At 34.0% G+C, this 15,160-nt stretch overlaps 1 protein-coding gene across 4 annotated transcripts in view; it reads right to left on the minus strand.

Moving 5' to 3' along the window:
- LOC109617272 (hypothetical protein) overlaps nt 1-15,085 on the minus strand; it is a 167,733-nt gene extending 152,648 nt beyond the window's left edge. Inside the window, exons 1-5 of one of the 4 annotated variants that reach the window (XR_010710221.1) lie at nt 14,939-15,085; nt 14,705-14,785; nt 11,368-11,733; nt 10,943-11,095; nt 7,867-9,156 (exon numbers count right to left, since the gene is read on the minus strand). The gene's annotated coding sequence lies outside the window, so the exon portion shown is untranslated. Of the gene's footprint in view, nt 1-7,866; nt 9,157-10,192; nt 10,320-10,942; nt 11,096-11,367; nt 11,734-14,704 lie in introns of those variants that run through there. The other 3 variants (XR_010710222.1, XR_010710220.1, XM_066073589.1) reach the window with 3 other exon arrangements.
- Between the last annotated feature and the right edge of the window lie 75 nt (nt 15,086-15,160).

Raw genomic sequence — 15,160 nt, forward strand, 5'->3', positions numbered from 1 at the left:
AGTGATAGCAAACCTTAAATGTAATTTTTTTGTTGGTGATATTTAATTGATTGTGATGCATATCATATTCAACATTTTACTTTCTTTTATTAATATTTATATTACATCTATAAATATATTAAATAAAAGTCTTTTTTGATAAAGAACGGTTTCTATTACAAAATTGCCAGAAAATATTTCCATGAGGGCCTTTTCTGGAATCCTAAAAGTAATAGTAACTTTTTTTATAGTAGCACTATAAATTTTTGAATTGCATATCTAAAAAATTGTTTTCCTTTAATACGATAATTCTTTTTATATACGGGTGTGTATTCAGCTAAATTTTATAACATTGCATTGCATCACATAGCAGACATGTTATTAAGCCTTTCAATTCATTTATTTAAAAGTTTACAAATCTCAAAGCATTAAATAGGGATTGTATAGCCTATCATTAGAATTGCATACATGTACCATAGTGCAATGACTGTAATTTTATGAATCGTGTGTTATGAAGAAGTAGTAAATGTTATCGTTTCGTCATTATTTATCTATTTATCTTTTTATTTATTTATTTTCATGTTTTTTCGGGGGGGGGGGGGGGGGGGCTCTTACATCCACCCAGGCAATTAGGCCAATGTAAGTGTTACTGTTGTTCGAGATTAAGGTTTTGGGTTTTCAGCCAAAGGCGGTTTGATGGAGGGAGGGGTAGGGTTCTATCCGTTACTCTACACGGACTTATTATGAATTTTTATATCTTTGCTTCATATTGTAAATTTTGAAATTACTATATGTGTGTTAAACTTGAATATTACAATATGACAACTGAATAAGAATTTAATTCAAACAAAGAGTATGGTATTTTGTTGTTTTTTTTTTTTTTTTTTTTTTTTTTTTTTTGGGGGGGGGGGGGGGGTAACTACTCAGCTTTTTGTGAAGTGTGGAAGGTCCATTTTACTATTTGTTTTTCGTAAAACAATTTGTTAAGTAAAACAATTTGAGTCTGTTGAGAGTTCTGTCGTGTTCTCACCCGGTAAGTTAAAAAGTTACAATATAATTGTTCGATGTATGAATGAAATTGATGGATAAAGATAGGCATTGTATATGACGGTCATGACTTGTCATATACATGTACATATATACATGTGTGCGACGTAGGCAATGCTTGGAAATTTCGTAAAAATACATGTAGTTCTGTACACATGCTGTCAACAGTTAAAAAAATAGATTTTCCATTAAGATTTAATTCGGATTTCTGTCTTGCATATTAAACATTATACGTATGAACACCATGATATACAAATGAAACGGTAATTCAGTTTAGTGCAATAACTACAGTATACAAAATAAAAATATTAAGAATGTGCAATCAAATCATTGAGCTTCCCCCCCCCCCCACACACACACACAGCAATGATGAAAAGGTCTTTGAACACTGTTCGAATTCGCAAAACAAAAGTGAAATAAATGTTTATTATTGTTTGCTTGTAATGGTAATCATGAATGGATATACACTGTACATGCAATGGACAGATATTATTGGGTATAGTTATCAGAGAGGAGATATACTTCAACAAATTTATTTTGAATAAATGTTAATTATATGAATATATTTTCTTTGGCGTTCACACTGGCTTTAGAATTAATGATCTCTGCAACAAGTATTCCATAAAATAGAACACTAATGCAGGTCATTACAATTTGTGTATTTAAAGGGACATGGTCACGATTTTGGTGAAATTTTATTTTTCTGTTTTTATTATTTACAATGCTTTTGGAATGCATCTCTAATGATCAAATGAATTTTGAGAGCCAGACATATAGCTAAGCATAAATAAACAGTTTCTAACGTTTAAAATATTAATTTAAGGCCTAAAACTGGCATCTTCACTTCAAAATTCAAATTTAAACAAAAGCTTTGTTAACATAACAAAGAATTGTAAGCTCTGTAACTTGCTTATAACTCAACAAATGATGCTAAAATTTTCACTGCCTATTAAAAAATGCCTTACTGAAGCATTGTAAACATTATAATCGGAAATATATATTTGGACCACAATCGTGATCATGCCCCTTTAAGTTTTTTAAAGTAGATATTTTACTTGATGCCTCAGTAACCACAAATAATAGTCATCTTGAAGAATATATCTACTTGTATAGCGAATTCACTAGACTCTTAACGAATTCGTTATACGATTATATCTTCCGAGTATGATTCCCTCTATTTCTTACGGAAACTTATAGTTAATTCATAGCTCTATATTTACATTCAGTATATATTTCCCCGTATGTTTGCATTGGAAATCTGCGACGTTCAATTTTGTATGAATACACTTTGCTAATTCATGCGCCATGAGCACAAATATAAACGTCACCACGTGTTTTGAGTATATTTATTTTTGTAAGATTAAATGAAACGTTCAACCTTACAACACCAATTTGATATTTACTTTTGAAAAATAACCATTAAATTTTATCTAATCCTTAATTAAAAATATTTTTCTCTACAAAGTTTCTTACACTATATTTTAAGCCGCGGATGCGTACTAAATAATATGTTAATATGACTGTTCCATGCATGTTTGATATCCCTAACTGAGAGCGTATAAAACAGCTTTTCAGCGACTATACACACATATTTCATACAAAAAACCATGAGTTTGAATATAAATATAAGCATTGAAGGCTTATTTTTGGATGCCGTCGGTCCTATGAGACACCAATGCGGTGCAGACAAATAATTACACCGCGCATTAGCGCGGTATTCAATTTGTCTGCAAGATAAAGATAAGCATTCAATAAGCATTCAATGCTTATATAGAATCAGCCAGACTGACATCTACATGATGATGCCCCGTATCGATTGGTTGAAATCTACAGCGGCTGAAGCTGACAGGAAAATGACAGGACTAAAAACGACATGCCCTGTTTATCGATTTGTCGAAACCTACAGCGACCTAAGAACAATCACGGACTGCACGAAATTATCATGATGATGTTAGACAAAGTCTCACAGGAGATGTTTTGGCTGTTTCTTTTAGCTGACGTTCTGTAACGTTTCTGGGTTCAGGTATTCGGCTGCTCTTCCTGAGCAATTTAAGAAAAATGTAAAGAAACTATAAATTTCTCAATCAAATATTTTAATCAATAATATTTACAATATCCCACTCTATCATGGAGCGCGTGCGCTTTCTATTAACACTAACAGCTATCACAAGCTAATATAATACATGTAACAACTCTCGAGTCTCGAAAGCCTTATTCAGGCACATAAGACTTACCCTTATACCAAGGGTTTGTCCTCGTCTATTACGAGGTGAACACCTTCAGCTTCAGACTGCAACTGCCTTACAACCTCCGTTGTAGCCGCTTATATACTATCACAACCCAAGTGATCAACGAGGATCGAAAGGGAGTGATAAACCGGAAGCGCTTTTTACTCAGCTCCAGTAAACAGAATGGGATAAATGATCTCTATTCCGACGTTTGTTTCAGTTCTCATGTACATTAACAGTAATTTAGTGGATGTTAATAACTTTTTTATTATCAATTTATTCATTAGTTAAAAGAAAGATGTAAATATAAACAATAAAAGGCTTTCTTTGATGATTCATGCAGGTTATGAAGGCAGCGATCATTGCAGAAACAAATTTACATAACCCGCTAACGCGGGTTGTGTATTTTTTCTGCAATGTCGCCACCTTCCTATCCCGCATTAATCACCAAAGAAAGCATTTTATTGTTTAAGTGAATACACTGGTCCCTGATACTTTGCTATAACCGAGTTTTTCTGTTGTATAATTATGCAGGTATTATATGACATGCATATTTTCATTTTCAAATCACTTGTTTTTTTTTTCGTACGATGTCATTTAATGACACGATGAACAAATATGTTTCTTTATTATTCATACTACTGACCCTGTTTATATTTTTCATTAAATATGTCGTTTTGTTTTCCAAGTGTGGATCAAAATTCGGTAAATGTATTTAAGGTCTATAAAATAACTATATTACATTAAATTTTGCTAATAAAATGTGATAAACTCACTTTTTACTGGTCCAGCTTTCAGTGCGCTCATTATTATATTCAATTATAGGCTGAACTGTGACTAAGCATTCAATTGCGTTAATGTTTGGTTAAATGGCATAAAGCGTTCAGCGTATATGATAACCGCTTAAAAAGCGAAATATTTATATTTCCGGTGATGCATATACTGTAAACCAACATTTATTCGCGTGCAAGGTCATGAGAGCCTCGTAGTCGCGAATACATGAATTTTGCGCCACAAACCATTCCTTTTCGTGTGGTTGTTACATGTATAACAAATCTGGTCTTGGTAAGGCTTGGTCGCGAATATTAGTCGTCGCGAAATAGTTTATCGGAAGTTAATCGCGGAATAAAATCCTTGCGTCTATGATCATGTGGAGTCGCAAGGTCTGAATCAGCATATCAAACTAAACGCGAAGCGAAGCGAAGTTACATGTATTACCTCCACTATTTGAAGCTAATGACGCAGTACACAATAAATATTTTTACTTGCATCTTTAAAGTGTTTATTTGGAATAATTTGTGTTCAGTTAATATAGTGGTTTTGTTTGGGTTTTTGTACCTTGTGGAAAGGAAATAAATTTATTATTATAGAGGATCATGGTCTTAAGAATCAGATGACGTCTCGTTGCAAGGCGAAGATCATTAGATCAAATTCGACGCTGTGTGTTACTTCTGATCTGATGAATGCACCTGGAAACTCCACGTAATCCGACCCCTTTGATCAAGTTACCGTTGTAATAATATAACTAACACTTACATGCATCTAAATTATCTTATTTGCTATGTCAATCACAAAGTAATCCGTTCCTTTATCAGGTCGGGTACACTACCTTATATGGATAGCATTATTTAACACGTGACAATATTTTCGTCAAACAGATTCTCCAATCCAGTGAATGAGTTGCAATGCATGACGGTCTACAACGTGTTTACGATTCAACAGACGCACGTGGTTTTTGTCTGTTTTATTCACAATATTTAATTGCTTGCCGGAATGTTTGTACATCTTGATTTTTACTTTAGAAGGTAAAAAAGGAAAGATTACGTACCATTAACTTTGTTCCATGCTCACATTGAAAAATACTGTTGTTTTAGTTGATCAATTGTTGCTTCCAAAATGATCAGTATCAAACGACTGACAAACATACGCATACAAGTACAAACAGGTTTTGATAAGAAAAAACTGCACAGTTGTGTATTGGTGACTTTATCATTGTGCACTAGAAATAAATACAGGTAACTGTACATTTTTAACATACGTGAATAGCCACGGTAGTCAAAATGCACAAATATACAAACGCAGAAGCGCAAGCTGTGCAGCATATAGTATTTTGTCCGTTAAGCATTCTGATGAATGTCCCTGAAGAAAATATCAACGCGCATTCTAATAATGTTGTCTTAAATATGGGATATCACGTGAAAAAACGACACTCACTGCTTCTAATTCTATAGGACGTACCTCTCTTTTGAACATTGACAATGGGGTATTTAAATAGGTTGATATAAGTCCTCATATGCAATATTTTTTAAATGTGAGCATAGAAATTGAAGTTCAGACATAATTCTCCAGATTAATTTCATAAATTCTGAAAAATCATTAAAAATGAGTTTCCAAAGGACAATTCAAAATGGTATATATTTTCAATACGCTTTGTATACACTGAAACTTGTAGTAGCCCACAGTGCCTTGCAACTCATTCACCTGATTGGCTTGTCGATAAAAGTAAACGGATGGCTAATTTAGTGTGCAAATTTATGCCGACGTCACAAAATATAGTGGTCTCGACCTGTTTATCTCTTAATGAAAAAAAAATCCATAAAGACCAAGAAGTCCTTTTGTTAGTCTTAAAAAAATACTGTTACTAAAAATGAAATAATTAATTTGATATTGGTCATTAAAAAAGTTTTCGGTAGTAAAAAAATTGCCTCTTTCATAATCTTAGTTCCTAATTATTTTTTGTCCATGGAAAAGCCAGATAAAAAAAAAATCTTATTTCGGAAAAATACCAAGCAGTTATTTGTTCGGACGAATTAGGATTTGTTCGGATAAATAATTTATTTGTTTAGAGGAATTTACTAAGTTATTTCATTTGTTTAACATTGTTCCATCGAAGCCTGTTTCAAATTTTTATATGACGTGCATATCTGAAATATATCTATGAGTTTGGTTAAAAAATAACTTGGGTATTTTAAAAATACGAAAATATGTTTTCAAAATAGTTTTCGCTTTCCATGGAAACATTCTCTAGATGTTGATTTGCCCACCATTGTTTTTCAATAATTTGAAAATTGACCAAATAGTTAATTTAAAATTTTACTGTTCATAACATGAATTGCAACGCTTATAATGCTACTAGTATTTATATCATTAAGCGGCGTTGTATCATTGACGGTTGTTACAAAGCGCTCTAAATTATACAATTGTGCTATACACTATCAACCAAAAACTCCTCTCCCAAAGACAATGCGACTTACTCCCACAAACACCGTGACTTAAACGCACTTTCTCCTACAGACCACATTTTCTCCCAAATATCACGTTACATATGTCAATTTTTCGTCATCACTTCTCCACAGACAAAGTGACCTAGAAGTCACTTTCTCTTAATGACTCCTTCTACAGACCACATGACTTAGATATCCATTTCTCTTCATCACTTGACTAAGATATCACTTTCTCCCACAGACCACATGACTTAGATATCCATTTCTCTTCATCACTTGACTTAGATATCACTTTCTCCCAGAGATCACATGACTTAGATGTTCATTTCTCTTCATCACTTGACTTAGATATCACTTTCTCCCACAGACCACATGACTTAGATATCCATTTCTCCTCATCACTTGACTTAGATATCACTTTCTCCCAGAGATCACTTGACTTAGATGTCACTTTCTCCCGCAGACCATATGACTTAGATATCCATTTCTCTTCATCACTTGACTTAGATATCACTTTCTCCCACAGACCACATGACCTAGATATTCATTTCTCTTCATCACTTGACTTAGATATCACTTTCTCCCAGAGACCACATGACTTAGATATCCATTTCTCTTCATCTCTTGACTTAGATATCACTTTCTCCCACAGACCACATGACCTAGATATTCATTTCTCTTCATCACTTGACTTAGATGTCACTTTCTCCCACAGACCACATGACCTAGATATCCATTTCTCTTCATCACTTGACTTAGATGTCACTTTCTCCCACAGACCACATGACTAAGATATTCATTTCTCTTCATCACTTGACTTAGATGTCACTTTCTCCCACAGACCACATGACTTAGATATCTATTTCTCTTCACTTGACTTAGATATCACTTTCTCCCACAGACCACATGACCTAGATATTCATTTCTCTTCATCACTTGACTTAGATATCACTTTCTCCCAGAGACCACATGACTTAGATATCCATTTCTCTTCATCTCTTGACTTAGATATCACTTTCTCCCACAGACCACATGACCTAGATATTCATTTCTCTTCATCACTTGACTTAGATGTCACTTTCTCCCACAGACCACATGACCTAGATATCCATTTCTCTTCATCACTTGACTTAGATGTCACTTTCTCCCACAGACCACATGACTAAGATATTCATTTCTCTTCATCACTTGACTTAGATGTCACTTTCTCCCACAGACCACATGACTTAGATATCTATTTCTCTTCACTTGACTTAGATGTCACTTTCTCCCACAGACCACGTGACCTAGGCTTAGATGTCATTTACTCTACACCATAAGAAAGATGTCCTCTCTATCTGATATCACCATACTATCATATATTGTCTAATAAATGACACAACATAAACTAAATTTAATATTTTACTTTCAATTCAGCATCCAAACATATAATCCAATACATGACAAAACTTGTACACTAATCCACTTATCATAAAACAATGATCCTAAATACAAGTACAAGTAATATGATTGACAATAAATTAACCAAAGGGGGTTCTAATGATGCCATTATATCTAGTCAGATATATTTGACAGACATGGATAAACTCCCTTGCATTGACAGTATAAAAAAAGATGTTATGGGATTTCATCAACGATTTTAACATATGACATGTTACATTTGACAAGGGCTTTGAGGACTGATGCAGTATTAACCATCGCATTTAAGATCTTTGATATTAGGTTAATTTTATTTTACAGAACCACTCAAACTTTAAAAAAAAACAGTAGATTTTTTAAAGGAATTTATACGTTCATGTTACAAGTTTTAAATAACACTTGAGTGGAATAGTTTGAGTGTTGGGCCAAATTGTGGGAATCAAATAATTACAGTAGGGTCAATGTTACATGGATGACAAGATAAAACAGGCTCCAGACTATACCTAATACAGATAAAATTAGACATATATTGATGAAAGGGCAGAACTGTTGGACTATTGATATATACAATGAATTCCTCTGCATGGCAGGTAGGCAGATGATACTGGGGAGGGGGGGGGGGGGGGGGGGTAGTGGAGTGTGGGGGGTGTTTGAGGGGGAAGATATATTTACATGGTAGAGACAAGCAGCTATTTATGGTTGATCACAGTAAGGACTAGTTTTATACAGCAATGATCCCATAGAATATGAAACAAATATCATATAACATAAAAACATAACAATTCTATGTCTACACTTCTCCAAAAAAAAAACTCTGACATTAATATCATAACAAATTGATATAGCCTTTGCATAATTAATAATAACTAGGTTTTTTAACAATATGTACAAAACAGCACATTATGAATATTAACTGGACTGGTTTAACAATATGTAAAAAGCAGCACATTATGTGCCCCGTACAATCATTGGATGAATTCAAAATTTGGTTCAGCTCAAATAAATCATCAAACACCACAATATTAAACTCAATAATAAAAACAATTACATATAAAACATCTGGTCCCAACTTAACAATAATTTACATTCCTTTTATTGGTTCCTGAAATGGCAGAACTTATGATTATTGCAGATACAAAGAATGTTGTTGTCCAACATCAGAGAGTATGGAGCAAGGTCGAACAAGGTCACAGTGACGACAAACAAGGTTCTCTGGAACTCAGGCCTATCTCCAAGGAGATAACTTGATCTTGGAGTACCTGAAAAAGTAACCAAATTTAAGGTCTATAAATAGCGAAAACATCTCAAAGATTTTAGATATCACCTAAAAACCTGATAACCATATTCACAGCTGGATAATCCTAATCCAATAAACTCCTTAAAAGTAATAGAATTTCAATTATTTTTTTATAACCTTAATGTTTGAAACAATATCACAGACAAAAATGTTCAAAGAGTATACACCACAGCAAATAAGATTCAAAGAGCCTGTTGATATCAGCATTACTGAGCTAACCTATCCTGACACACTCTATGTCTAGAGAAACCCTGGCCTCCTCAGACATACACACACTATATACTGTGTTACTGGAGTTTTGGCTTAAGAATTTGTTGATTGTTAAAAAATGTCATGTTTTTAGAGAATTCACTTGCATTATAACAATCAGTGTCAATATGAAAATAGATGGAATCATATTACAGCATTTGATATTAAACTTATACTTAAAATGGTCATCATTTAATAGTTTTAGGTCAGATTTTTTGGATCTCCGATTAATAATAAATATTAAATGGGTCATTCCTGTAGTTCAAGGAACAGTAACTGAAGTCTGTAGAAAATACTGAGTGATCTGAAAGATTAAGTAATACACAATGTCACTGTTAAGTTAAAAACTTTTATCCCCAGTTTAAATTATGCTTTCTTATAAAACATGCTTTCTAAATTAACAATCAGACTCATTACGAGTTTGTTCTCAGATGGAGTTACATTTACCCATCTTACACTAAAGGTGTTGATACTGGAGAGAGGTTACATAAAACAAAATGTATATGACATTATCTTGTTCAATGTATTTCAATTAGACCATACATCATACTTTTATTTCAAGTTGAGAATGTGAAAACATGATTTATAAATTATAAATCAGCCTCAATGAGATAATAAAAGAGTGAAATGCATGTGTACTAAAGTAATTGTAAATATACTGAATATGGTTTAACATGTACTAAAGTAATTGTAAATGTACTGAATCTGGTTTAACATGTACTCAAAACGAGTGTAGCTGTACCACGTACCATTTGGTGATGCTGTTACACTTCAAGCCGTGGACAATGAATGGATGTCTTCAAACAAAATGTTTAAAAATCTTGTGTTTTTCTGACTGACTGGGAGTATGTCAAAATCATGTCTTTGTTTGAGTAACTGAAATTCATCAAAATTGCCTTTTTGAATGAAAATGTGTCTAAATCATGGAACAACATGAACTCAAAAAGGGTGTGTCTAAATCATGGAACAACATGAACTCAAAATGGGTGTGTCTAAATCATGGTACAACATGAACTCAAAAAGGGTGTGTCTAAATCATGGTACAACATGAACTCAAAAAGGGTGTGTCTAAATCATGGTGCAACATGAAATCAAAATGGGTGTGTCTAAATCATGGTACAACATGAACTCAAAATGGGTGTGTCTAAATCATGGTGCAACATGAACTCAAAATGGATGTGTCTAAATCATGGTGCAACATGAACTCAAAATGGGTGTATCTAAATCATGTCTTTTTCGAACTGACTGGGTTATAAATCAAAAGGAAAATGTGTGTTATGAAAACAATGATTTTTATAAGTTTTGTTTGAGACTGTTATTTGCTTTTAAAGCAAATAAGCAGTGATATAATTGGAATCATAATTTGTTATGATTACTAGTTTACAGTCAAAAAATATCAGCAGCTGATATCAAATTTTGAAAATAGTCTTGGTGTTAGACCTGACCTACCGCAATACCATGGTGTCACTTTTGAGACTTGAACCTTCACTCTCACTCACCAGAATACATCCCGCTAAGTCTCTGATGCAGATTTTCGAGTTGAGTCGAGAGATGTAGTCGTCATGGGACGGGCCTTTCTGATCCTGACTCGATGTATTAGAGATGAGTGACCAACTTTTGTGGGGTTTGGAGAAGAAGGGGAGAGAATTTTCCTGTAAGAAATGAAAAAAAACACCTTTATTTTGTGACAGTAATTTGGATGAAATAAGTTTTACATTTAAACATCTAAGGAGGTTTTATAGTTCTTATTAACTTTTAAAAGATTTTTAAAACATATTTTGCATTCAAACATTGTAAAATTTGTAGACTTTAAAATAATTAAAGTATTTTGATTATAATGTACTTTTATCCCCATTAATATCAACAGGTGTCCCATACCACATTAAGTATTCTCTGTCCTTCATCTCTGGTTTATATAGCTCACCTTCTAGCACCTGAGGTTTCAGAAGTGGGTGTGGTTTGCTGCTGTAGTCCCACGTGGGCAGTGTGGTATGGACAGAGATATTGCCGTTGACATGGTGACTATCAAAAACCCCTCCGACTGACTGATAAGGAGAGATTCCATTGGTTACTTCATTGCTTTTGACACTAGTAACCACTGGAGGCTCCCCCTAGTGAGTGATATGGAGAAGCTCAATTATGGAGGTGTCTATGAGTAAAGCTGGAAGACAAATAGGACGGACTGTATAGAGACTGATGAACACTTGAATGGAGGGGCGATGAAGCGCGACTGTTGAAGGGTCCGGAGTTGTTCAGTCGTGACTGGGTGTTGATGCAGGGTTGTGAGAAACTGTTAGAGTTGGGTAAATAAAGAGACGTGTCTTATTACAATCAGACGTGGTTTTACAGTCAACTTGATCACTCTGTGGAATGGACTTGTGCCATGAAATAAAAATGTTTGTTATTTAATTTGTTAACTACCGTGTTTATCATGTAATTTCTTTACTTATGTAAAATTTAAGTAAAACACCAAATATATTCTTCTTAAAATGGTTCTATAAATTTTACATTGGAGTGAAAATCAATTATTCAACACTGAAAATGATCATCAATTGATAATTAAGCAACCTAAGATATGAGTATGCGACTATAAAGTCTATAAAAACAATAAGCCATTAGGACACTTCGCTCACCTGAGCAACAATAAACATACTGAAATAAGCTTTATGGCATCATATACAAAATATCCAAAAATGTAGTATTAATAATAGATCCTGTATAAAAAAAAATTCCCCTACATATTCGTAAGTTTTTCATTGAGTCCCTTTGTAACAAGATGGTTTTATAGTCATATCACATATTAAGCATTGAAATTATGTGAGGCCCAAAAATTGTCCAGAGGCCAGGGTCTAAACAATTTTAAGGAATCAACAATACGCCAGAATGCTTGCATACAACTTAAACTATACATTATAACATTTGAGTTTTTGTGAATAATTCAAATGTTTTCCTTTGTAAAATTGGAAAAACATATCTCCCTTCTCCATAGTGTCCCAACCTAATTCTGAAAATTATCATCTTGAAAAAATTTGATCTTCACTATCTGAACTGACTAAAAATACATCTAAGCTAGGCAAATTGTGTTTTAGAAGATGCTTTCTGGAAAAGTTTTCCTATATATATTCCTATGTAAAAATCTGACCCCCCCCCCCCCCCCCCCATTGTGGCCCCACCTTCCCTTTGAGAATCATGATTTGAATAAATTTAAATGCCTACCTGAGAACGCTTCTACACAAGTTTAAGCTTTTCTGCCTGATCGGTTTCAGAGAAGAAGATTCTTTGAGATTTGCTCTTAATAATTATATCTGACCCCCCCCCCCCCCCCCCATGACCCATATCTATCCCCGGGGAAAACACTTTTATCGCACTTTAAACTAACCAAACAGAGAATGCTTTCAAACAAGTTTAAGCTTATCTGACCGATCGGTTCCTGAGAAGAATATCTTTAAAGTATTTGACCCATTATTTGTGGCCCCACCCTACCCCTAGTGATCATGATGTGCGCAAACTAGAATCTACACTACCTGAGGATCCTTCCAAACAATTAATCCTTTTTTTGACTAAAACATATTTTGGAAGATTTTGGAATATCAGCAAATTTTTATTGAATTTCAATCATCTACCCTTAAAAGCAGACAAAACCCTACATTTTAACAAATTTAAATTCTCTTAACTTAAGGATGCTTTGTGCCAAGTTTGGTTGAAATCAGCCCAATGCTTCTATAGAAGAAGTCGAAAATGTAACTAGAGGCCCATGGGCCACAAATCGCTCACCTGAACAAGTCCTTGTATCATTTTATTTCGAAAGGGTTTATTATTAAGTGAACTCTGAATAAATAATGTAAAACTCATATATTTCAAGATTTTGCCATATATTAAATAATACATAAAAAGAAGAAACAATCTTATCTTTGGTATGTTTTTATTCATAGTTATTTTACACATCAAATGAGACTGAATTTTAATATCTAAAAATCCCGTTGCACTGAAAAGATTAAAAAATTAAAAGATGATATTGGCATCTGTTTTGTTTTTCAATCCTTAAAAGCTTCTTTATCGATTCATCAAATAAAAATATTGCAGGTGCGATGAGGACATTAGGCATGTTAGATTTTGCATTCTCATTGATCATCTGTCTTATAGACTAAACTCAAAAAACATGGAAAGTCTATATATAGTTGATAAAGTCTATCAATAATTCCTACTTTTTTCCATAACCATTTTTATCTTGTGTTCCTTTAATTTTCCTAACTGCGTGTTTGAGAATCAAAACTTCGTAAAAACTAAGATCAACACCTTTTTGAAGTTGTTTGAATTTATGATCTTTTATTCCGATCACTTTGATCCCGATATGCGAGTAATTGATGTCGGGATCGAAATTCCGAAAAAACAAAAAAACTAGTCGATAAACATGCACATGTATTTCCAGATAATCTAACTTTGATAAACTTATCATGGATTTTTTTTTTTTTGAATACTTCTTTTAATAAAATATGATTTAAACAATTTAGAATCTGCACTATCTTATAACGATTGCATAGTAAAATCACAAACTGTAGCTTTGTAATTCTTAAAAAGAAGAGTTTAAAACATTTTCCCATTATATAAGTCTATGTTAAACTTTGAACATTTTATGGAGCCGTACGTAGAATTAGTCCGAGGATCACGGTTTTCACATTTTAGAATCTACATTATCTAAAGGTACTTGTATAGTAATCTTACTAATTTTAGCACTGTAGTCCTTGAAAATACATTTTTAAAAACATTGCCCCATATATTTCTATGTTAAATTTGTCTTTTTTAATTAACTTTGAACCCCTTTTGGGACCCCAGTATTGACCCGGGGACCGTGGTTTTTACAATTTAGAATCTTCACTATATATACAAGCTTTGGTGTAAATATTGGCATATCTGGTGCAGTGGTTCTTAAGAAGAATATTGTTTAAGACACCCACCCAATTTCGCAGTCTCGCAATTATCTCCCTTTATTTTAACAATTTAGAATTCCCTTCCCATAAGGATGCTTTGTACCAAATTTGGTTAAATTTGGCTCCATGGCTCTAGAGAAGAAGTCAAAAATGTGAAAAGTTTACAGACGGACGGACGACGGACAACAGGTGATCACAAAAGCTCACTTGAACCTTCGGTTCAGGTGAGCTAAAAAAAAAGTCTACAGACAGACGGACGCTGGACAAAACGTGATCATCAATTCTCATTTGAGCTTTCAGCTCAAGTGAGCTAAAAATGTAAAATAAGGTCACCTTGTTGGAGGTCGACTGTGCCCAATCACGGGGAATCCCACTCTGGTGGCTCTCTTCCACTTCCTGACCAAGTACCGCATCCTGCAAGTACAGTAATGGGAGAAAAATCTACTGCAGCTTTAAGATGGCATTATATATCAATGTGCTTCACTTAGCTTTCATAATATAGCTAACTTACATCCAGAATATTCATTATAGTACATTTCTCTAGGAAAATTAAAAAAAACAAAATACCTAGGCTGAACCACTACCACACTACCAATGAGGCGACACTCTTGAACATGGTGTCCAGTCTGACCTACTGATTTTGTTACAGCCACCACCACCCAGCACTTCAAAATGCGGTGACATGTCGGCAGAGCCAGATCCCTTACTGCAGGTCCTCGGGGGGGGGGGGGGGGGGGGGGGGGGGGGGGGGGGGGGGGGGGGGGGGGGGAGGGTAGACCCCCATCCTGG

This window comes from Magallana gigas, chromosome 10, assembly GCF_963853765.1.
Source record: "Magallana gigas chromosome 10, xbMagGiga1.1, whole genome shotgun sequence".
Lineage (NCBI taxonomy): Eukaryota > Metazoa > Mollusca > Bivalvia > Ostreida > Ostreidae > Magallana > Magallana gigas.